We start from the raw sequence: 25,810 nt of genomic DNA, 5'->3' as shown, positions 1-25,810 counted from the left end.
CATTTCCATTGGATTTCTACAGACTGGCTTCGGGTTGCTATGGAGGCAGTTTTCTGGTGGACAGACAGGCTGTTAGACCCAGCATCCTTGGCATGGTTTCCCATGACTTTTTGCCTCTACCTCCTTTATTTTTTAAGCTGTGCTGGATTTCGTTTTTTCTTGCTTAGATGCTTTGGACACTTTGCCACTCCTGATCAGTGAAAGTGCCCTCTATGAAAACTGGTATTATGATTTGTTCTCTCTGATTGGCATCTTTGATTTACTGGTCAGCCCCTAGTAATGTGTATTACGTGTGCCAGGGCCTGGAAATCAAATTCTACTAGTGGGCCTGCAGCACTTATTACCCTACCTACATCAATAGCCCGGAAAAGGTATCTCAGGCCTGCCACTGCAGTGCCTGCACACAATTTTAAACTGCCATGTCGACGTGGAAAGTGAACCAACATGCCAGGCCCTAACCTTCCCTTTTTTTACATGTTCGGCACCCCCTAAGGTAGGGCCAAGGTACCCCTGTAGGCAGGGTGCAGTGTATGTAAGGTAGGACATGCCCGGTGTGTGTGGCATATCCTGATCGTGAAATACTGCAATTTAGTTTTTCACTATTGCAAAGCTATCTGCTCCCGTAGGATAGAATGGAAAGTTTGCTTATAACATCTTATAAGCATAACTACCCCAGGGAGCAAGGTAGGAAAATAAAGTTTAGTATGAATGCATGTTAAAATGCATCTTTTAGTAATGGTGATTTTTACATTTTGTTTGAAAATGCCACTTTTAGAAAGTAGGTCTTTTCTTGGTTAGCCATCCAGTGTGCCTCTGCTAGGATTAGTATTGACTGTCTGGCTTTAGAATAACAGGTTCTGGGAATGTGCAGTGGCTTCAGAGAATCTGGCTGAGTCAGGGCTGGGCTGAATAGAACTGGGCTGCATTTAAAGTAGGGGGAGGAGATTTCCTTTCACCTGAATTAGCCTGGTCTGCCTTCTACGATGCAGCGGCGGTGGGTTTAAAATACATGTTTTGTAAATAATGAAAATCTGCCTTATGTACCCACTTTTTCTTACTTAGGAATTCACTTTGACCAAAATAGTTCTTGGTCCCCTTTAGTAGAGGCAATGACCAGGGATTTGACAAATATATGGAGGCTATGTTCAGATTTAATAAAAAATTAGTCTCCCAGCCCATAAAAGCCATCCTAGACATCTATAAAGCCCGCACGTGTGCTGTTACTTTGTATGGTGCTGGAGTCTGGGGTTCGTGAACATCATGGGCTTACAGAGAGCTGAGAACACGTTTTGGAAATGATTGCTAACAGTCCCAAAAAGCATTGCTGCTACCATAATAGTGAACTTTGTGTTATCCCGCTGTCTTTTTGTATGCAATTGGCACCTTTATTACTATGGCACAACATTTGGCTAAAAGAAGAAGCAGTTTTGAATGGTGCTGTAGCTTTAGATTGTTTGAAATTGGACTGTTGAATAAAAATCCCCTGGATTACCTATATAAATGATCAGCTGGACAAACTTGGATCGTCGAATTGCCTGGACAGCCCTGGAAACATAGCTAAAATATCAAGAGCAAAGTAAGCATGGGCTGAAAATTCGTTCCGCTCGCGGAATTTGCGGATTTTCTACGATTTCGCGATCCGCGAATCTCGCGAAATCGCAGTAAAAACCGCGAATCAGCGGGGACGAATTTTCAGCCAAGCACTTACAGGGTTACAGCAGCAGGTGCAAAAGTTGAAGCTAATTTTTTGTAACCTTTTACAAAAGGGTTACAAAGAAATTAACTTCAACTTGGGCACCTGCTGCTGTAAGCCTGTAAGTGCTTCCTGGCGCCTCGTTGCCTACTTGCAACTATTCTCTGACCCTGCTCTGACCCTTGAAGCAGGGTCAGAGAATAGTTAATAGTAGGCAATGAGGCGCCTGTCAAGAAAATTAAACCTCAACAGGAAGCACTGACAGATATAAAAACAAGCATTGCAATGCAATAGGTCTCGCATTAGGAAAGTTTGAGCTATTGGTCTTGTAAATGACAATTTTTTTATTTATGTTTTGGTTTTGAAAATAGCTAAATTAATAGCTTTGTCATTTACAATGCCAATAGTTATAACTTTCGCAAATGTGGCACCTACAGTATTTGTAATGCAACATGTTTTGTATTTACGTTACTTAGCTGTATTGATATTACAAATTACAATGCTTCTAATTTTTTAAAATAATTAATACTTAAATAAAAGTGATTTTAATTTATAATGGCAATAGTTTAAACTTTTGTAAATAACTTTTGTGAAGATTATGTTCAGTGTATTTTATTGTGACGAAAATCCAAGAACAGAAGTGAAATATTAACATTTTTTGTGACATTTGTAATAAAGTTTGAAACATTGAGAGAACATATTCGAACCAGTTGTTGTTGAATGGTTGCGCAGATTGATGCTGGGTGGCGCTGAGTGGTGCTGTGGTGGTGCTGAGTGGTGCTGTGGGGATGCTGAGTGGTGCTGTGGTGGTGCTGAGTGATACTGGGATGGTGCTGAGTGATGCTGGGGTGGTGCTGAGTGGTGCTGTGGTGGTGCTAAGTGATGCTGTGGTGGTACTGAGTGATGCTGTGGTGGTGCTGAGTGGTGCTGTGGTGGTGCTGAGTGATAATGTGGTGGTGCTGAGTGATGCTGTGTTGGTGCTGAGTGATGCTGTGGTGGCGCTGAGTGGTGCTGTGATGGTGCTGATTGGTGCAGTGGTGGTGCTGAGTGATGCTGTGGTGAAGCTGAGTGATGCTGTGGTGGTGCTGAGTGGTGCTGTGGTGGTGCTGAGTGATGCTGTGGTGGTGCTGAGTGATGCTGTGGTGGTGCTGAGTGGTGCTGTGGTGGTGCTGAGTGATAATGTGGTTGGGCTGAGTGATGCTGTGGTGGCGCTGAGTGATGCTATGGTGGCGCTGAGTGGTGCTGTTGTGGTGCTGAGTGGTGCTGGGGTGGTGCTGAGTGGTGCTGTGGTAGTGCTAAGTGATGCTGTGGTGGTGCTGAGTGATGCTGTGGTGGTGCTGAGTGGTGCTGTGGTGGTGCTGAGTGATAATGTGGTGGTGCTGAGTGATGCTGTGGTGGTGCTGAGTGATGCTGTGGTGGCACTGAGTGGTGCTGCGGTGCTGCTGAGTGGTGCTGTGGTGGTGCTGAGTGATGCTGTGATGGTGCTGAGTGATGCTGTGGTGGTGCTGAGTGGTGCTGTGGTGGTGCTGAGTGATAATGTGGTGGTGCTGAGTGATAATGTGGTGGTGCTGAGTGATGCTGGGGTAGCGCTGAGTGATAATGTGGTGATGCAGAGGGCAGAAAGGCACAAAAAGCAGTCTAATAAAGGGCAGAAGGGCAGAAAAACAAGGGAAAAATTAGTCTAACAGAGGGTAGAAGGGCACAAAAAAGTCTAACAGAGGACAGAAGGGCAGAAAAAAAAGGGAAAATCAAGTCTAACAGAGGGCAGAAGGGCACAAAAACGAGTCTAACGGGGCAGAAAGGCACAAAAACGAGTCTAACAGAGGGCAGAAGGGCACAAAAAACGAGTCTAACAGAGGGCAGAAGGGCACAAAAACAAGGGAATAACAGAAGGCAGAAGGGCACAAAAAACAAGTCTAACAGAGGGTGGTAGTGCTGAACCAGAGGGTGGCAGGGGTGAACCAGAGGGTGGCAGTGATGAACCAGATGGTGGCAGGAGTGAACCAGAGAGTGGCAGTGGTGAACCAGAGGGTGGCATGAGTGAACCAGAGGGTGGCAGTGGTGAACCAGAGAGTGGCCGTGGTGAACCAGAGGGTGGCAGTGCTAAACCAGAGGGTGACAGTGGTTAACCAGAGGGTGGCAGTGGTGAACCAGAGGTGCTGTGATGAACCAGAGGGTGGCAGTCGTGAACCAGAGGGTGGCAGTGGTGAACCAGAGGGTGACAGTGCTGAACCAGAGGGTGGCAGGGGTGTACCAGAGAGTGGCAGTGCTGAACCAGAGGGTGGCAGTGGTGAACCAGAGGGTTACAGGGGTGAACCAGAGGGTGGCAGGGGTGAACCAGAGGGTGGTAGTGGTGAACCAGAGGGGCAGTGATGAACCAGAGGCTGGCAGTGGTGAACCAGAGGGTACTGTGCCCATACACGACTGCATGGGTAACTTCGCCATGCAAGTGGCCCGCGAACACGCAAAAAGTCCCGCGAACATGCAAAAAACCCAGCGAACACGCAAAAAACCCAGCGAACACGCAAAAAACGAAAATCCGCAAATTTGCACGAATTCGCGTATTTTGCGGATTGCTAATTTGATTTCGTGCAAATTTGCGGAACGCGAATTCTCAAATTTCGCCCATACTTAGAGCAAAGCTGAAACTGAATTTTTAACACACTCCTATTTGATTAGAGACAATCAAGAGTTGGTAAAGAACAGGGTTGTTGACCATTCCTTGCTAGTTTGCTCTCTAGGCACTGAGCCCTATCTTTCTTTTTTTTACCTTTGTCAAAGTGTTGTATCTTATAAGGTTCAGGATGGGCATCTCCCACTTACTGGTTTCATATCCTCGTGTTGTGTACTGTGATGTCAAATTGGATTTGTGCTCATGTGCTTCAGAGTCAGTCCAGAGCACCTTGCATTTTATGTTTTTTTGTAAACTTTATATTAACCCAAGACGTGTTTTTTTAAAAACACTCTTTAGAGTCTTAAATATTAGAATATGTCGGGGTGCGTTACATTATCTTTTGCTTTTAAAGGATGAATTAATTTGCCTTATGGTCTACAAGTATATTTCTTCCTCAGTTTGGCTGAAGGGCACAAACACAAGGGAATAACAGAGGGCAGAAGGGCACAAAAAACGGGTCTAACAGAGGGCAGAAGGGCAGAAAAACAAGGGAAAAATAGTCTAACAGAGGGCACAAGGGCACAAAAAACGAGTCTAACAGGAGGCAGAAGGGCAGAAAAACAAGGGAAAAATTAGTCTAACAGAGGGCAGAAGGGCAGAAAAACAAGGGAAAAACTAGTCTAACAGAGGGCAGAAGGGCACAAAAAACGAGTCTAACTGGGGCAGAATGAATCCCGCCCTGCGTGTTTGTCCACAAAGATGCCACCTATTTGTGCAATACCTCTACTCAACTGGAGTACTTTCTACTGTCTAATCAGTAAGTGCTCCCTTGTTGGCTAAATGTATAGGGGCAGATTTACAATAACTGGCGCATCCCCAGGGATGCGCCAGTTATTGTGCGTCGCAGCTCCGCCACCCATGGTGAGCCACATTTACAATGCTGCGCACCATGTGACAAAAACGGCACAGATGCGTCACGCATTTGTGCCATAAAAGCAGCGCATTGCCGGAGCTGCGTCGCGCTTGCAACGCAGCTCCAGCAATGCTCTGGGGGGCCCTATTTCCCCAATGCTGCATCAAGCCTTGCGCCTGCTTCAAGCAGGCGCAGGGTTTTGACGCAGCATTGGCCTAAAAGTGACTGAGTGAAATCTTGTGGATTTCACTCAGCCACTTTTAGGAGGCGTTCCTGCGCAGGAATGCCCTCCCCTGCGCCGGAACGCCTCCTGATGGCGCAGGGCTTTACAACGTGATGCATCTCTCAGATGCGTCACATTGTTAATACCCAGCACCATGGCGCATCCTTTGTGCTGCCGCTACGTTACAAAAGGTCTCGGTAGAGGGTGGCAGTGGTGAACCAGAGGGTGGCAGTGATGAACCAGAGGGTGACAGTGATGAACCAGAGGGTGGCAGGGGTGAACCAGAGGGTGACAGTGCTGAACCAGAGGGTGGCAGTGCTGAACCAGAGGGTGGCAGGGGTGAACCAGAGGGTGGCAGGGGTGAACCAGAGGGTGGCATGAGTGAACCAGAGGGTGGCAGTGGTGAACCAGAGAGTGGCCGTGGTGAACCAGAGGGTGGCAGTGCTGAACCAGAGGGTGACAGTGGTTAACCAGAGGGTGGCAGTGGTGAACCAGAGGTGCTGTGATGAACCGGAGGGTGGCAGTTGTGAACCAGAGGGTGGCAGTGGTGAACCAGAGGGTGACAGTTCTGAACCAGAGGGTGGCAGGGGTGTACCAGAGAGTGACAGTGCTGAACCAGAGGGTGGCAGTGGTGAACCAGAGGGTGGCAGGGGTGAACCAGAGGGTGGCAGGGGTGAACCAGAGGGTGGTAGTGGTGAACCAGAGGGGCAGTGATGAACCAGAGGGTGGCAGTGGTGAACCAGAGGGTACTGTGCCCATTTACGACTGCATGGGTAACTTCGCCATGCAAGTGGCCTGCGAACACGCAAAAAGCCCCGCGAACATGCAAAAAACCCAGCGAACATGCAAAAAAAAACGCGAACACGCAAAAAAACGAAAATCCGCAAATTTGCACAAATTTGCGGATTTTGCGGATTGCGAATTCGATTTCGCGCAAATTCGCGGAACGCGAATTCACAAATTTCGCCCATACTTAGAGCAAAGCTGAAACTGAATTTTTAACACACTCCTATTTGATTAGAGACAATCAAGAGTTGGTAAAGAACAGGGTTGTTGACCATTCCTTGCTAGTTTGCTCTCTAGGCACTGAGCCCTATCTTTCTTCTTTTTACCTATGTCAAAGTGTTGTATCTTATAAGGTTCAGGATGGGCATCTCCCACTTACTGGTTTCATATCCTCGTGATGTGTACAGTGATGCTAAATTGGATTTGTGCTCATGTGCTTCAGAGTCAGTCCAGAGCACCTTGCATTTTATGTTTTTTTGTAAACTTCATATTAACCCAAGACGTGTTTTTTTAAAAACACTCTTTAGAGTCTTAAATATTAAAATATGTCGGGGTGCGTTACATTATCTTTTGCTTTTAAAGGATGAATTAATTTGCCTTATGGTCTACAAGTATATTTCTTCCTCAGTTTGGCTCTGGAATATTGTTGGCAAATGACTAATATGATTATGTGCTTAGGTCTCAAGATTTTCTCAGGTTGATCTAATATATTACAATGATGAATCCTGACAATTGAAAGTGACAACTATTTACAGGGAATTTGTGTATAGAGGTTTAGATGTTCCTCTCTTTATTCATCTATTAATTTTTGTGGACAAACTGTTCTAAGAGACTGATACTTGGATATCTGTAATTGTTATTTTCAGGGAATTATCACCCATTGTTTGTACTTTATTAATGTCATTGTATTATTCTCTTTGAAATGTTTTTATGATGCACTCTTTTATGGCTGGTATACAGCCGAGTAAAGATTTTGACTGACTGACTGATATTGCCATAAACAGAATCATGGGTGACGAATCGTGAGAAGCTTGCAGCAGAATTGTTTAAACAAAGCAAAACAGGCACTACTGAAGGCAACGGAAATCTCCCGAGTAGCAGTTTGAAAAGTAAATTTCAGAAACTGGAAAAACTGAACTGTCCAAATGGTGGGACGGCATAACGTTAAAAGAGTATGTAGAAAGGTGTTTGAAATAAACCACAGTGTTTGAAATGTATCAAAGACTGTCTATGGACCCTTTTTTTGGAACAAAACCATTACTTAAGTAATAGATTTGTAAACATTGTGAACCGAGGCGCTACTTTCTCATTACATTATGAATTCTTCTAGATTAGTAGCCCAGTGGAGGTGGGACCATTGAAAGTTGAGCGTGGACAAACTACTTAATCGACTAACCGGTATTACACACCAGTGCGCACACCTCCTAGCCCTCACCGCCTGAGTTGGATGAATCATTTATAACCGGATGTTGCAACACAGTGTTGTTTGACACTGAGAGAATTGAATTAACATATTGTCATAAACAGAATCATGGATGACGATTGTGAGAAGCTTGCAACAGAATTATTTCAACAAAGCAAAACGGGCACTATTGAAGGCAAAATAAATCTCCCAAGTAGCAGTTTGAAAAGTAAGTTTCAGAAACTGGAAAAACTGAAAACAACTGTACTGTCCAAATGGTGGGAAGGCATAACGTTAAAAAATTATGTAGAAAGGTTTTTTAAATCAACCACGGAGTTTGAAATACTGCCCATGAACCTTTTTTTTGCAAGAAACGATTACTTGAATAATAGATTTGTGAACATTGTGAACCAAGGCACTCCTTTCACAATAGGTTAAGAATTTGTGTTGACTAGTGGCCCAGTGGCGGTGGGATGTTCAAAGTTGAACGTGGATGAACTACCTAATCGACTAACCGGTGCACACCAGGGTGCACACCTATTAGCCCTCACCTCCTATCGAGGTGGATCATTTATAATGGGCTGTTGCAGCATGGTGTTGGTTGACACCGAGAGAATTGAATTGAATATATTGTCATAAACAGAATCAAGGATGAGGATTGTGAGAAGCTTGCAGCAGAAATATTTCAACAAAGCAAAACGGGCACTACCAAAGGCAACAGAAATCTCCCAAGTACGAGTTTGAAAAGTACATTTCAGAAACTGGAAAAACTAAACTGTTCAAATTGTGAGATGGCATAACTTTAAAAAACTATGTAGAAAGGTATTTGAAATGAACCACAAAGTTCGAAATTCATCAAAGACTGCCTACCATTAATCGAAAAGTAGATTTGTGAACATTGTGAACTGAGGCAGTCCTTTCAGGATGGGTTATGAAAACCAGAGAGGACAGACCTGGTTTTGACTGGGCACAGGTCTTCCACCAGAGAACAACGGATTTTGCTGTACAAGTATTGGGGCCCAGACCCCAGAACTTTAGATCATCCCTGAAATTCAAGAGGTCCCTTTGCCAAGGAGAAGAGACTGACAAGAAGTACTGCCCTTTTGCTTTGTGTTGGGTGGGGTTGGCTTGAAGTTCCTGTTTCTCTCAAGGAAAGGAGAAGGACTTTGTTTTGTGCTGTGTCCCCTGCTTGAAGGAGATTTCTAAGGGCCTGTATGTGCTGGCCTCCTGTTCTAAAATCTCATTAACACAAATACTTTACCCCCCAGCTCCCCTGACCTTTGATGCTGTGAGTTCTGACCTGCCATGAGGTACTTGTGCCAGTTTTGGACATCTGCAGGTTGTTGCTGCTGTTTGGGAGGTGGAAGAAAGAAGAAACTTGAAGCACTGCAAAAATGGAAGCATTCGCTCTACTTGCGGCTGTTTTTCTGATGCATCTCCATGGCACGAGAAGAATTTACACACATCGCCATGTTGCTTTGAAAACTGTTGCAGCACCTGTCACAGCGGCAGGAATCTACGCAGTGAGGGATCGTGTGTGAAGAAAACTGATGCATCGCTGCTCTACGTCGCTGCATCGATCACAAACGCATTTTTTATGCTACTAAGGTACTTTGCGTAAAAGTCACACATCCTTAGTTTTCTAAACAGGTGTGGTGTCCATGTGTGGTGTTATCACTGTATTACTGTTTGTTTTGAGTATAGATACTTTACACATTGTCTTTGGGATAAGTCTGCCTGCTCATGCCAAGCTACAAAGGGGTTGAGCAAGTGTTATCTAAAGTGTGTATCTCCCTCACCCTGACTAGAAACAGGGTCCCTATTTGCACAAAGGTACCTACCTCTGTCAACTAGAGATCCCCATTTCTAACACAGGCACTCTGCAGGTAGTGGAAGACAATTAGTGTGAGTTGAGAGACTAGTCTGCTTTGACAGCTCAGGTGATCTGCTGCCATAGGTCAAAAGACTGACCAGATGGTAGTTTCAATATCTTTTCAGCCCACTGCTGCTTGGCAGTTTGTGCTGGACTGCCTGCAGTATCTCATTTTCTGTCTGCACCAACCCTCTCCCACTGCCGGCACCCTCTCATGTGCATCTCCAGAGGTCTATTGTGATATCATTAATTCTATTTTGGTGAGAGAAAAGTCACATGCAGAGGCTAAATGGAGCACACAGAGGGGGAGATAGTGAAGACAGAGATAAAATGGTACACACAGAGGGTGCGAGACAACAGGCAGAGAAATAAATGATTTAACGTGGTAGCGCTGTGTAAAACACACCAGCAGCGATATCATAATATGCCTCTGCAGATGCACATGAGAGGGTGCAGGCAGAAGGTGCAGGCAGAGGGAGAGGGATGGTGCTGACAGAAAATGAAATAATGCAGGCAGAGACTAAACTGGTACAGGCAGAGGATAGATGGTGCAGGTTTGCAGGAAGAGGGACAAATGGTGCAGTCAGAGAAAAGGTGGTGCAGAGAAAGGATGAGATAGTTCAAGCAGAAACACAGATAGTGCAAGCAGACACAGACACGGTACACACAGAGGATAAAATGGTACAACAGAGCAAAAATGCTGGAAACAGTGAGAGAAATGTTACATGCAGAGGCTAATTGGAGCACACCGAGGGGAAGATAGTGAAGACAGAGATAAAATGGTACACACAGAGGGTGCGAGACTACAGGCAGAGAAGGAAAAGATTTAACATGTAAGCGCTGTCTAATACACACCAGCAGCCATATCATAATAGGACTCTGCAGATGCACATGAGATTGTGCAGGCAGTGGGAGAGGGTTGGTGCAGACAGAAAATGAGATACTGCAGGCAGAGAGTAAACTGTTACAATCAGAGGATAGATGGTGCAGGGCTACAGGCAGAGGGAGAGATGGTACAGTCAGAGAAAAGGTGGTGCAGAGAAAGGGTGAGATGGTTTAAATTGGAAATGTATTTTCTGTCTGCACCAACCGTCTCCCTCTGGCTGTACCCTCTGCCTGCACCCTCTCATGTGCATTTCTAGAAACCTATTATGATATGGCTGCTGGTGTGTATTACACAGCACTACCACGTTAAATCTTTTCCTTCTCTGCCTGTAGTCTTGCACCTTCTGCCTGTACCATTTTGTCTCTGTTTGTACTTTCTCTCCCTCTGTGTGCTAAATCAACTAAATCATGAACTGAGTCATGATTTAGGTGATGTAGTTGTAGAAAGTTCTATGCAGTATGTGTTTCAGGCCTCTTAATTTACAAATTGTGTTTATGCTGCGCAATGTAGATGCTGGGTGTGCTGTTGAAATGCAAAAGCAACTGTGTCTGTAGCATGTAGTAATCATTTCAGTGAATTTGTATTTGTACATTCTCAGTCCCACCTTGACTCCCTACACTGCTTGAAGTTCACTTCATTGTTCTAAACCCTGAAACTCCATTCCTAGAAAAATATTCTAAACTCTTGCAACACAACTGCAGTGTTGTAAACCCTAAAAGAATATTCCCTTTCATTGTAGTAATCATTTTACTGAATTGGAAGGGATAGTGTTATCTGTTTAATATCACAGTGTGAGTCAGTTTTCATTTCAGAAGAATGTGGCACAATAATTTGTGTAGTTGTTGTGTTTAAAAATATGGGAATACATGTACTTATGAAATTGATAAAGGTAGTTTTTTATTATCTATTAGTGAAAATGATATAATTAAGTGTTTATATTTTTTGCAACGTTCAGCAAAATTATCATATATATAAAATGGATCAGAATCAGGAGAACTTTGCAGTCAAATTTGACATTTCGTATGAAGTAATAGAGGACTTAAATGGACCTTTTGGAGAGGACATTGATGAAGAAAATTGAGTTTTCTTTGATCAAAGTTTGGACATTGAGTTATTAGAAGCAATTTGAATTTCAAGATGCAAATTTGGAAATTGAGGACAATGTTAATGTAATACCAGATGAAGTGATGTTGGAGGTGTTATTGGAGTATGAAATGTTTGATGAATTAATTTATGATTTAGAATTACAAATTATTCGAGTGAGTCTTTTTGTACTATTGTAATACTTTGGTTTCTTGATGTGTTTAAATATATGAGAATACATGTTCTGATGAAGTGAGTCAGGGTTTAGGATATGTAGTACTAGAAACTGCTATGCAGTACGTCTGTCAGGCCTCTTAATTTGCAAATAGTCTCTATGGTGTGTACTGACGATCCTGGCTGTGCTGTAGAAATGCCATACTAACTCTTTCTGTAACATGTAGTAATCAATTCAGTGAGTTTCAAGGCATATTTCTATCTTTTTTTAATTTAGAATGCAAGTGAGTGTGTTTTTTTAAATATTGTGTTAGAATCACTTGCTCAGTGAGTGTGTTTTAAGACATGGGAATACATGTACTCATGGAGTGAGTTAGACTTTAGGACATCCATTGCTTTTTACTCGTAGGCCTCGCTTGATACCATACACTGCGTACACACAACTGTATTGCTCCAAAGTCAGAAATATTAATCCCACCATGACCCCCTACACTGCCTAAACACCACTGCACTGTTCTAAACATTAAAACACCATTCTCAGCAAATTCCCATATAATGTTGAAACACCACTGCACTGCCATAAAGTCAGAAACAGCACTCACTGCATGAATTCCTACTCTGTTCAGACACTGTTGCTGTACCTTAAACTTAGTTATGAAGTGAACCAGTGTTTACATCATATAGTTGTTCTAATTGCTATGTAGTATGTTAGTAGTGGTATATAACATGTGTTTTTTTCTTCACAATAGATTTTTATTATCTACAGAAAGAAAAACCAACATGCCTACAAAGGATGCCAAAAGAAGAAAATATAAACAGGCTTACATTTCCAAGAAAACACAATTACAAGATTTATCTAAACAACATTTTACAGAGAAAAAGAAGAATGCTTCTGGTAAGACAACAAAGGATTTTATAAGGAAATTAACTGAAAGAAAATAAAGTGTGGACAATGTGCAAAAGATAAAAAAATTATCTGTGAGAACAAAGAAAAAGCACATAAAAAAGAAGAATGTTGGAAAAGTGTGTGGCAATGAAATTGTCTATAGTAATAGACGAAAAAATCAATTCGTTCAAATTCGCAAGAGAATGTTTTATAACAGAGCTGTATTCAATTTATTAAAAAATTTAAAGAATTCTAAAAGGAAAACAGTTTTTTTATGAGCAAAAAAAAGAATAGAAAGTATTGGTGATCAGGCTTTTGAATTGAAAAAGAAATTGTTTATTTTAGTAATGAATAGACTTCGTTCACTAGACAAGGCAATCAATCTTTTGAAAGCGAAGAGTAAGTGGAGAAGACTAATTAATAGAACAAATTTTTGCAATGTTTTTTTCTGGAGAATGGAAGCATTGTTCAAGTTCTGAGCCATTCTTTAATGTAAAGACTTACTTTCAGACTAATGATTTGTTGCATGCAGTTGACACCAGTGGTCGAGCATATGAGGTGAAGGACGGTTGTCCGGTTGAAAAAGAGAAAATTGTCCCAAGAAGTGCAGAAGAGGTGTTAGCTGATGACGTTTTAGGGAGACGTCCTAAGGCTCCAGTGTACACTTGGAATTGTAGTAGTATTTGTAGTGTACGACAGGATTCAATTGATTTTTTTCGCAATTTCTTACGTAAGTATACTAAGAAAAGTATTAAACAGAAGATTAAGATGTTGCAAGAATTAGACCCCTGCCGACTGAGAGAAAAAACGTGTTTGCAAGGTCATTCTCTGGCTTGTCTTTCTAAAAAAGTATGCCAGAGTGTTTTTCACCATTTTAGGATGTTAGCAGTGCATCATACTGAAGTGAGAAAATTTGTGAGAAGGTTGTATTATGCTAAAAGCCCAGCACTTAAGCTAAGTTAAACAGTGCTCTTTTACATGGATCTGTATTAGATGTAAAGAACATTTGTGGAGCAATTGAGGTTAGTTACTTTTGTGAAAAAGAGGACAGTGCAGAAACTGATACAGTAATAGAAGGAAATGTGGAAGAAAATGTACAAAATTTTAGTACAGAAAATCTTGACCAAGAAATTACAAGGTTTAAGGTCATGTCAGGAGAAAGGACCACATTTTCTAGTATTTGTTGTGGAAGAATTCATTATAAAAATCAGACCAGGTTAGTTGATCTATATTTAAAAAGTGAAAAGGAAATAATAATGAGTGGAAGGATTTTGCAACTTATTTGTTGGTAGAGGATTGTTTTGATTTGGGTTCTGATCAAGGTATTTGTAAATATTGTTATAATAAATTAAATGATAAAAAAATGCCTGCTAGAGCTGTACATGATAATCTTGAGTTGGTAAATATTCCTTCAGAACTGATGGGTTTAAATACCTATGAGTCTATTCTGATTCAATGTGTGCATCCATTTCAGGCTATTGTTTGCATGGAGCCTAAGACAGGAAAATTGCCTCCTTCAGATTTACAGAGAGGATTAAAGGGAAGAGTTGTCTATTTGCCTCTAGAATTAAAGAAAAATATTGAAACAATTGGTGTTGAAAATATGGAAGAGGAACCTCAAGTTATTCTAGTTAATGGCGCTCCTACAAAGAGTAAGAAAATCTGTCAAGAATTAGTGGATGTTAGGAAAGTCAAAAAGGCAACGTTGTATTTGGTTAAAAACAATCAATACTACAAAAATGTATATGTAGGGGAAGAGGAAATAACTGTAGAAGAGGACAGTGAAATGTCAGCTGGGCAAATTGAAAAAGTGGATGTGTCCAGAAGTGAACACATTTATGAACATTATAGTGTTCATCCTCTGCATTACAAAGAAGTAATGGGGAATGCTATCGAGTAATTCCAAATGAAAGAAGCAAAAGGAAGTCCCGTTAGTGTATGGGAAGAAAGCTTGGAAGCTCGTTGTTTTCCTCTGTTATTTCCAACAGGTCAAGGTGGACGATATGATGACCGACTTGTGCAGATTCCTGCATCTGAATACCGGACATCAAGATTATATGCAGAAGATCCAAGATTTCGCCAATGTATTCCATATTTGTTTCATCTTCTGTTTTAGAGTGACTTGTCTGGACTTTCTCATCCAGTGAACCATATACTAAAAAGTGGAGTACATCTGCAAAATGTTTCGGCAAGGGACTTTATGGAAAAAGTCCAACAGAAAGACACTGTTTTGGAATCTCAGCTAATTAATCTCATGGCATGTCAGCGTGGTACTAACAAGTATTGGTACCATCGTCATGGAGAATTGAAATGTATGCTAAGAAACTTAGGAACTCCTACATGGTTCCTTACTCTAAACAGTGCAGAGTATGCTTGGGTAGACTTAATTCAATTTCTTTGAGAGGCAAATGCAAACATAGAAAATATAGAATTCAAGACACCTGGAGAACTGTGTTCTTTGGATCCAGTTAATGTATGCAGGTATTTCAATCATAAATTTGAAGCTATGATGTCTTTTATCACAAACAAAAAAAATCCTCCTCTTGGAGAGGTTCTGGATTTCTTTTGGAGAAAGGAGTATCAAGCAAGAGGTGCTTCTCACATACATATGCTGCTATGGATCAAAGATGCCCCCAAATTGGAAACAGATTCGGATAATGAGTTTTATTGAACAGTATTCTGCATGTGCTGTTCCTAAAAGTACAGAACAAAAGAATTTAAAACATCAAGTCTTACGGTTTCAAACCAATCGTTGTGGAAAATACTGTCGTCGAAAATACAAATCAAAGGACAAGTTCTACACAAAATGTCATTTTGGATTTCCATGACCTGTAATATCAAAAGGAAGAGTGAACAATTTTATGTCATCTTTGCGACATACTGTGACTAGAAAATCAACGAAAAATACCTACAGCTTAAAAAGAAATGAAGAGTCAAAATACATAAATGACAATAACCCAATCATTTTGTCCTTGTGGAATGCAAATATAGATATTCAATATGTTGCAGACAACTCTATGCTGTGGCTCGATATGTAACTTCTTACTTTACGAAATCTGAAAAGACAGAACTAAAGGAAATGTGGGAGGAAGTTTCTCATGAAAAGAACCTAAGTAAGAAATTGTACAGCTACAGTTTGAAGATGTTGTCTCATCGAGAAATCGGAGCATATGAATGTTCAGATCGCTTATCATCTGCAAGTCTATATGCCAAATCTAGAACAATCATTTGGGTGAGTTCAGGTCTTGCAAGAACACAAAACCGAGTTTTGAAATCTGTACAAGAAATTGAGTATTTAGCAGTGAAGGAACCTAACAGTACAGATATTTTGAAGACAAATATGTTTGATACATACTATCCAAATAGAAGTAATCATCTTGAGAATGTTTGTCTCTATGAGGTACTGCAAAGCTACACTTTTAAGAGGAATATTACAGAAGATATCAATAAAGGTGTATATGCTGTGATTGGATCTGAAGGATGTTGGGTGAAACAAAGAAAAGGACATTTGATTAATCATCGAAAACTGAGTTGCGAAACTCCTGACAAAAGGGAATTTTACTATTTAGCTCTTTTGCAACTCTTTAACCCATGGCGTACAGAAGAGGAACTACTTGGAGATTTTCTCAGTTATGAAGATTTATTCAACACAACCAAAAATACTATAGAATGTCCTGTTTTTACTAATGATCTGAAAATGTTGAACGAGGAAATACAGCAAGAAGCTACAATTGCAGCAGAGATTGCTAGAGACAGTTCTCAAAATAGTAAAAGTCCTGCTTCGTTGAGTCAGGATCCACTAGGGGGACCAATTATCCAAAATGAAGCAGCCACTGCCATGGGTGAGGTGGAAAGAGCAATGGAACAAGCTCAGGAGGATGTAATAAACTTAGAAGAATTGGAAAACAGCTAAATGTTGAGCAAAAACAAATATGCGATAAAGTGACAGAGCAGATTGAGCATGGTTTATGTCATGAGAAAAAAGAGTGTTCATGTACGTCATTTAAACCTGTCCGATTGTACGTGAGTGGAGAAGCAGGAACTGGAAAAAGTTTTTTAATTAAAGCAATTGCAACTTATCAATAGAAAAGAACAGAGTCGTCACTCTCTTGTGTGGTTACTGCTCCAACTGGGTTGGCAGCACATAACATTAAACGGATTACTTTACATCGCTTATTGATGCTGCCAGTAGAGCACAAAAATAAATTAGAATACCACAAGCTATCTGGAGAAGCTCGTTGTGAAGTTTCCAGAGTCCTGAAAAAAATTAAACTTCTCATTATTGATGAGGTAAGCATAGTATCAAATTTAATGCTTGCCTTTGTGCATTTAAGAATGCAACAAATTCTTAAAACAGAGTATTATGTGTTATTTGGAGGCAAACGCGTCATCGTTTTTGGAGATCTACTACAGCTAACTCCTGTGAAAGGACAACCAGTGTTTAAAACCATTACACATGAAGATACCAGAATGTGCCTGGGAAGCATTGGAAATGTTAATATTTGGTCATATTTCAAATATTCAGAACTCATTCAAAATATGCGACAAGCAAAGGCTGCTGATTATAAAAGTATTCTTCAAGATATAAGAATTGGAAAAGTGAGTGAACATGGCAAAGAAGCTTTACAGGCACGATTACTTTCAAATTTGTTTCCAAATGAAAATGTTGATGCAGAGAATATATTTAGAAAAATTGCAGAAAAGAAATCAGTGATATGCTTGATGCCAACTCTGTAAAAAATTTCAATCTTCAATGAAAAAATGTTGAAGTTAGAAAATCAAGAAATTATAAAACTGGAAGCTATTGATAGAATAGAGCATGAAGGAGCTACTATTATTTTGTCAGAAAAATTGAAGTCAAAATTGGATTCTTTAGACAAATCAATATCTAAAACGGGTGGTTTAGAAAAAAATCTATATGCATGTTTAAATTGTAGGATCATTTTACAACATAATTTACATGTGGAAAGAGGTTTAGTAAATGGAGCAATGGGTCATGTTGTTGATTTTGTGAATTATCCAAATAGAGATGACATTGAATTTTTGAAAATCAAATTTGATGAAATTGAAGAAGTACAACAATTGAGTCGTTGTTCGACTCGATTTTTGCTTGTAAAAGATGTATATGTCAGCCGAAAACAATTTCCTGTTTGTTAAATCTCAAGGTTTAAGTGTAGATAGTGCTTTGGTGAATATTGGAAGTACTGTGTTCAAGGAGGGTATGGCATATGTTGCTTTATCTCGAGTCCGAACTTTATCAGGATTATACTTGATTGATTTTGATGAGACAAAGATTAGTGCAGATCTAAATTGTGTGAAAGAGTATAATAGGTTAAAAAGAGAATATGCTCAAAATTTACCTCAATATCCTTTATTTGAAAAGCGTGTGGTAGGTCGAAATAGAAGATATGAGAAAAATTGTTGCGAGGTTGTAGAGAAAAGAAAAAAAGTAGATGAACCAGTAATTGTAAGCAAAAAGAAAAAGGATAGCATTGAAGAGGTTGTTGGATTTAAGTTTTAAAATAGTTCTGGTGTCAACTGCTATGCTAATGTAGTGGTTAATGTTGTTTTTTTTCTTCAAACTTTGCAACAACAGATTGTTGCAAATCGGGATCAAAGATTTTCTTGTTTGTTGAATTCTGTCTTTGAGAAATGTACTAGTGATAAAACAAAAATAGAAAGTGTTTCTGATATTCGAAATGTTTTAGGCATATGTTCTTGTGTAAATCAATTTTCACAGAATATTCAGCAAGATTTTCAGGAATTTCTACTGTATATGCTTGTTGTATTGCAAGATGAAGGTATAGATATTGAACATCTTTTTGGCCTTTCATATAAATGGCAACATGACTGTGACATTTTCAAGTAGTACTAAAATAGACACTGAAAGATTTATATATTTAACGTTACCAGACTGCAAATCAGTGTCTTTTAATAATCTAGTAAGAGAAGCAAATCAAAACATGGTCTGTACCCCATGTAACACTCAAATGTTATCAACATTATTTATACGAAGATATGGACAGTATATAATTGTAATGCTCCAACAATGCAGACCTGATGGAACAAAATTGACAACTTTAATAAAAAATTTTGGGGCTTCTCAATTATCAATTTCAGGAAGAACTTTTGTAATGGTAGCAATTATTTTCCATGATGGTTCTTCTACAACATTAGGACATTACACAGCTTACTTAACCCGTTCAACGCTGATGACGGAGCGGTTCCTTCATCAGCGTCGGTTGGGCTGTGCTGATGACGGAACCGCTCCGTCATCAGCACAGCCCTCGGGGGGAGCGCTGGCGCTCCCCCCCTGGGGCATTGATCCTTGTGTTTTTACCTGGGGTGGCAGCGGAAGACTTTCCGCTGCCACCCCCTGGCTCCCCAATGCTTCCTGGTGACGTCAGCACGCACAGCGCGCCCCAATGTCATCAGGAAGCGCTGGATACGCTGGAAGCCATTTGTTTCCAGTGCGTCCAGCGGGAAGGGGAAGTGTTTGTTGCTCCGGTGGGGCGGGGGGCCCGTTTCACGGTGCCTTGAGGCATCGGGAGGGAGGAAACAGTGTTTCCTCTCCCCTGATGTCCCAATGCATGGCATTCCTGGTGCACGATCGTGCACAGCGTCGCGATCCTGCACGAGGAATACCCCACTAGACACCAGGGATTGTTTCTATTGCCGCAATTTTGTTTAGGAAGCGACCCCATGGGCAAGGGTCGCTTACTTTGGGTGGCATTTAGTTTTACAGAATTTTCTGCCCCCCCTGGGGCAGATCGGCCATTTTTTTGGCCGATCTGCACCCAGGGGGGGGGGGCAGAAAAGCACAGTAGACCCCAGGGATTGCATTTAATTGATAAAGGTAGCGACCCCTTGGGTAAGGGTCGCTTCCTAGGGGCCCCCATTTTTTTTTAGACTTTTCTGCTCCCCCCCCCCCCCGGGGCAGATCGGCCGTTTTTTGGGCCTAATTTGGACCCAGGGAGGGGTGGAAAAGCCCACTAGACACCAGGGACTGTTCTTTTTTTTATAAAGGAAGCGACCCCTTGGGCAAGGGTCGCTTCCAGGGGGCTATATAATTTTTTTAGACCTTTCTGCCCCCTCTGTGGGCAGATCGGCCACTTTTTGGGCCGAATCAAGACCCAGGGGGGGTAGATTAGCCCACTATACACCAGGGATTTTTTTTATATAGGAAGCGAACCCTTGGGCAAGGGTCACTTCCAGGTGGCAATATAAATATTTTATACTGTTCGGCTGTTTTTTTTACCCTTTCTGGACGCAGGGGGGGATAGAAAAGCCCATTAGACGCCAGGGATTTTTTAAATTTTTTTATAGGAAGCGACCCGTTGGCCAAGAGTTGCTTCCTTGGGCCCATTTGTTTTCAAAAATATGTTCTGCCCCCTCTGGAGGCAGATTAGTGTCTTTATTTGGCCTCTCTGCCCTCCGTAGGGTTGCTTCCAGGGGGCCCACGTTTATAATGATTTATATTCTGTCCCCCATGGGGACAGACACCCCATTTGTGACATACCCTGTGACACAGCCTGTTGTAATATGTGTTTGTGGAGACGAAGCCGCCCTTACCTCCTCGCAGCGATGACCGAGCGAGTTTTTGGGTTTAACTTTTTTGATGGGCTTGCTTAGGAAACCATCAATGGCTTAATATTGGTCTACTAGTCCCTAGATGGCAACAGCTATATTTCCGGCAGTCATGAGTCGTGATAGGTATTTGCTTCTACTTCGGATGATGCATTTTGTTGACAATAGTTCTGCTTTGGCACGAGATCACCCTGATTGTGACCGTCTTTTCAAGATTCGGCCTGTCATTGATCATTTCGTTGATTGATTTCCTGAGATCTTTTATCCTGGGAAAGAAATTGCAGTGGATGAATCTTTGCTGTTGTTCAAGGGCCGCTTGGTATTTCGGCAATACATTCCTAGTAAGAGGGCACGCTATGGAATTAAGCTTTATATGCTGTGTGACAGTCTGACTGGATATGTCTCTAATTTCAGGGTGTACACTGGTAAGGAATCCAGGAGTAACCCCCCTTGCTGTCCGTTGACTTTTGGAGTGACTGAAAAAATTGTATGGGAACTTGGTCGTGGATTTTTTAACAAAGGCCATCATTTGTATGTCGATAACTTCTACACTGGTGTGCGGTTGTTCAGGGAATTGGCCAAAGTGGACACTGTTGCTTGTGGCACAATCCGCTCAAACCATAAAGGTTTCCCAAAAGAACTTGTTTGTCAAAAGCTTGCTCGGGGACAGTGAAGTGCATTGCGTTGTGAGGAGCTTCTAGCTGTGAAGTTTTCAGAAAGGAGAGATGTCTACATGTTGACTTCCATACATGATGAAAGCACTGAACCGGTGACTGTTTGGGGTCAGGTTGCAGAAGCGCGCAAACCTGTGAGCATAATGGACTATAATAGGCACGTGGGTGGTGTTGACAGAGTAGATCAGAGGTTGGAACCGTATGCTGCTCTTCGTAAGGCTTACATTTGGTACAAGAAGTTGGCTATCCATCTTTTCTACTTGGCAACCTTTAATGCTTTTGTTGTGTTCCAAAAATCTTGTCCCCAGTCAAAGATGACTTTTGTAAAGTTTCAGGAGTCTGTAATAGGCAGCCTTGTTTTAGTGGAACAGGCAAGTTTTCCTAGAGTTGGAGTGGTGGAGGATGTTGCCAGATTGAAAGATCGCCACTTTCCTGTTCAAATTCCTCCTACAACCTCAAAAGACTTTCCCAGTCGGAGATGTAGAGTCTGTTGGCGAAGAGGTTTGCGGAAGGAGGTTCGTATGTACTGCCCCGACTGCCCTTCAAACCCTGGGCTGTGTGTACCTGCTTGTTTTAGATTGTACCACACGCAAAATAATTTTTGGGAGCATCCATGAGTGGTGAAGTGAACTGGTTGGTCTTTATTCTTTAAAACTTATTGTTCAGTTTTAAAGTTGGCATTTGTGTAGTCTTTTTAGATTTAGTTGTTGTGTTAGCAGATTTGTTTCAATTTGCAATTTGTTTTTGTTTTTCATTTATTTTGAAAAAAAACTAAAGTATGATGTTGGTTTGCGTGTAGTGTCCATTGTCTGACTGTGTGCATGGTTTGGCACTTGGCTGGCGGTGTCTGTGGACTGGTGCTTGTCTGGCGGTGTCTGTGGACTGGTGCTTGGCTGGCGGTGTGCGTGGTCTCTTGTTTGGTTGGCGGTGTGGGTGGTCTTGCGCTTGCCCGGTGTTATGGGGGGTATGTCATGCGAGACTCCCCCAATGTTTTCCTAACCAGAAATCCCTGCAAACCTTACATTTAAGTTAAAAAAACACTTTTCCATACACTTTTGCGTAGGATCTCCGTGCTGGCCCAAATGTCCTACCACCTAGCGTTCCCCTTGATCTCCCGAGTAAAATGATACCTCACTTGTGTGGGTGGACCAAAGGCCTGTGACTAGGATGACCCCAAAACAGTTGAATTCTCTGTGCTTAATTTGTCAATCCTGAATGCTACAATTTCTTAAAAATACATTTTTGGCCTGTTCTGCTTTGGCCCACCCACACAAGTGAGGTATCATTTTACTCGGGAGAACAAGGGGAATGCTGGGGGGTAGGATATTTGTGCCGGGATGGAGATGCCACGCAAAAAAGTTTGGAACAGTGATTTTTTTACCTAAATTTAAAGTATGCAAGGAATTCTGGGTAGGAAAACGTTGGGGGACCCACGCATGCCATACCTCCCTGCACTCCCCCGGGTGTCTAGTTTTCAGAACTGTTTGGGTTTGGTAGTTTCAAAAGTTTGCCACGGATCCCCGGGCCAAAAACTCAGGTGCCCCCCTCAAAAAAGAAGGTAATTTTGCTTTAGGTTATTTTAAATTCTCCACCGTACAATTTGGGCCTTTTCCTGTTGCAGCCACTATGCCTACCCATGCAAGTGAGGTACCATTTTTTTCAGGAGACCAGGGGTAACGCAGGGTGGGTGGAAATGTGTTGATCCACGCAGATTCCAGAACTTTCCACAACAGAAATGTGAGGAAAACGCCTTTTTTTGGACAATTCTTTAGCTTTGCAAGGGATTCTGGGTAACAGAACATGGTGGAAGGCAGTTAAGTCACCCCATCCTGAATTTCCCTGGGTGTCTAGTTTTCAGAAATGTATAGGTTTGCTAGGTTTCCCTAGGTGCCGGCAGAGCTAGGCTTAAAAAACGAAAGGTAGGCACTTTGCCAAAAAAGGGCCTGTTTTCACTGCGAAATTGCGGTGCGAACACGTTGCAGTTTGCGCTGTTTCCTGTCGCAGGCACTAGGCAGACCCAGGCAAGTGAGGTACCATTTTTCTCAGGAGACCTGGGGGAACTATGGGTGGGTAAAAATTTGTTGATCCACGCAGATTCCACAACTTTCCACCACAGAAATGTGAGGATAATGCGTTTTTTTGGTCAATTTGTTAGGTTTGCAGGGGATTCTGGGTAACTGACCCTGGTGGGAGGCAGTTGAGTCACCCCATCCTGAATTCCACTGGGTGTCTAGTTTTCAAAAATGTATAGGTTTGCTAGGTTTCCCAGGCGCCGGCCGAGCTACGGTTCAAAAACAAAAGGTAGACACTTTGCCAAAAAAGGGCCCGTTTTCACTGCGAAATTGCGGTGCGAACACATTGCGTTTTGCGCTGTTTCCTGTTGCAGGCACTATGCCTACCCAGGCAAATGAGGTACCATTTTTTTCGGGAGACCTAGGGGAACATGGGGTAGGTTGAAATTTGTTGATCCACGCAGATTCCAGAACTTTCCACCACAGAAATGTGAGGAAAATTAATTTCTTTGGTCAATTTTTTAGGTTTGCAAGGGATTCTGGGTAACAGAACCTGGTGGGAGGCAGTTGAGTCACCCCATCCTGAATTCCTCCGGGTGTCTAGTTTTCAAAAATGTATAGGTTTTCTAGGTTTCCCTAGGGGCCGGCCGAGCTACGGTTCAAAAACAAAAGGTAGATACTTTGCCAAAAAAGGGCCTGTTTTCACTGCGAAATTGCGGTGCAAACACATTGCGTTTTGCGCTGTTTCCTGTCGCAGGCACTAGGCAGACCCAGGCAAGTAAGGTACCATTTTTTGGGGGAGACCTGTGGGAACACGGGGTGGGTGGACATTTGTTGATCCACGCAGATTCCAGAACTTTCCACCACAGAAATGTGAGGAAAATGCGTTATTTTGTCAATTTTTTATCTTTGCAAGTGATTCTGGGTAACAGAACCTGGTGGGAGGCAGTTGAATCACCCCATCCTGAATTCCCCTGGGTGTCTAGTTTTCAAAAATGTATAGGTTTGCTAGGTTTCCCTAGGGGCCGGCCGAGGTACGGTTCAAAAACAAAAGGTAGACACTTTGCCAAAAAAGGGCCAGTTTTCACTGCGAAACTGCGGTGCGGACACATTACGTTTTGCGCTGTTTCCTGTCACAGGCACTAGGCAGACCCAGGCAAGTGAGGTACCACTTTTTTGGGAGACCTGGGGGAACACGGGGTGGGTGGAAATGTGTTGATCCACGCAGATTCCAGAACTTTCCACCACAGAAATGTGAGGAAAATGCGATTTTTTGTCAATTGTTTAGTTTTGCAAGGGATGCTAGGTAACAGAACCTGGTGGGAGGCAGTTTAGTCACCCCATCCTGAATTCCCCTGGGTGTCTAGTTTTCAAAAATGTATAGGTTTGCTAGGTTTCCCTAGGGGCCAGCCGAGCTATGGTTCAAAAACGAAAGGTCGACACTTTGCCAAAAAAGGGCCCGTTTTCACTGCGAAATTGCGGTGCTCCACACAGATTCCAGAACTTTCCACCACAGAAATGTGAGGAAAATGCATGTTTTCTTGTCAATTTTTTAGGTTTGCAAGGCATTCTGGGGAACATAACCTTGTGGGAGGCAGTTGAGTCACCCCATCCTGAATTCCCCTGGGTGTCTAGTTTTCAAACATGTATAGGTTTGCTTGGTTTCCCTAGGGGCCGGCCGAGCTATGGTTCAAAAACAAAAGGTAGACACTTAGCCAAAAAAGGGCCAGTTTTCACTGCGAAATTGCGGTGCGAACACATTGCGTTTTGCGCTGTTTCCTGTCGCAGGCACTAGGCAAACCCAGGCAAGTGAGGTACCATTTTTTTGAGAGACCTGGGGGAACACGGGGTGGCTGGAAATTTGTTGATCACGCAGATTCCAGAACTTTCCTCCACAGAAATGTGAGGAAAATGCGTTTTTTTTGTCCATTTTTTAGGTTTGCAAGGGATTCTGGGTAACAGAACCTAGTGGGAGGCAGTTGAGTCACCCCATCCAGAATTCCCCTGGGTGTCTAGTTTTCAGAAATGTATAGGTTTGCTAGGTTTCCCTAGGGGCCGGCCGAGCTAGGGTACAAAAACAAAAGGTAGACACTTTGCCAAAAAAGGGCCCGTTTTCACTGCGAAATTGCGGTGCGAACACGTTGCGTTTTGCGCAGTTTCCTGTCGCAGACACTAGGCAGACCCAGGCAAGTGAGGTCCCATTTTTTTGGGGAGACCTGGGGGAACGCGGGGTGGGTAGAAATTTGTTGATCCACGCAGATTCCAGAACTTTCCACCTCAGAAATGTGAGGAAAATGCGTTTTTTTGACAATTCTTTAGATTTGCAAGGGATTATGGGTAAGAGAACATGGTGGGAGGCAGTTGATTCACCCCATCCTGAATTCCCCTGGGTGTCTACTTTTCAGAAATGTATAGGTTTGCTAGGTTTCCCTAGGTGCCGGCAGAGTTAGGCTTCAAAAACAAAAGGTAGGCACTTTGACAAAAGAAGGCCCGTTTTCACTGCGAAATTGCGGTGCGAATAGGTTGTGTTTTGCGCTGTTTCCTGTCGCAGGCACTAGGCAGGCCCAGGCAAGTGAGGTACCATTTTTCTCAGGAGACCTGGGGGAACGATAGGTGGGTGAAAATTTGTTGATCCACGCAGATTCCACAACTTTCTACCACAGAAATATGAGGAAAATGTGTTTTTTGTCAATTATTTATCTTTGCAGGGGATTCTGGGTAACAGAACCTGGTGGGAGGCAGTTGAGTCACCCCATCCTAAATTCCCCTGGGTGTCTACATTTCAAAAATGTATAGGTTTGCTAGGTTTCCCTTGGTGCCGGCAGAGCTAGGATTCAAAAACTACAGGTAGGCACTTAGCCAAAAAAGGACCATTATTGACTGCGAAATTGAGTTGCGACCACATTGCGTTTTGCGTCGTTTGCTGTCGAAGGCACTGTGCAGACCCAGGCAAGTGAGGTACCTTTTTTTGGGGGAGACCTGTGGAAACGCGGGTGGGTAGAAA

Source organism: Lissotriton helveticus, chromosome 6 (genome assembly GCF_964261635.1).
Source record: "Lissotriton helveticus chromosome 6, aLisHel1.1, whole genome shotgun sequence".
NCBI classification, from domain to species: domain Eukaryota; kingdom Metazoa; phylum Chordata; class Amphibia; order Caudata; family Salamandridae; genus Lissotriton; species Lissotriton helveticus.
The sequence above is the reverse complement of the archived record's forward strand: the minus strand, read 5'-3'. Positions refer to the sequence as shown.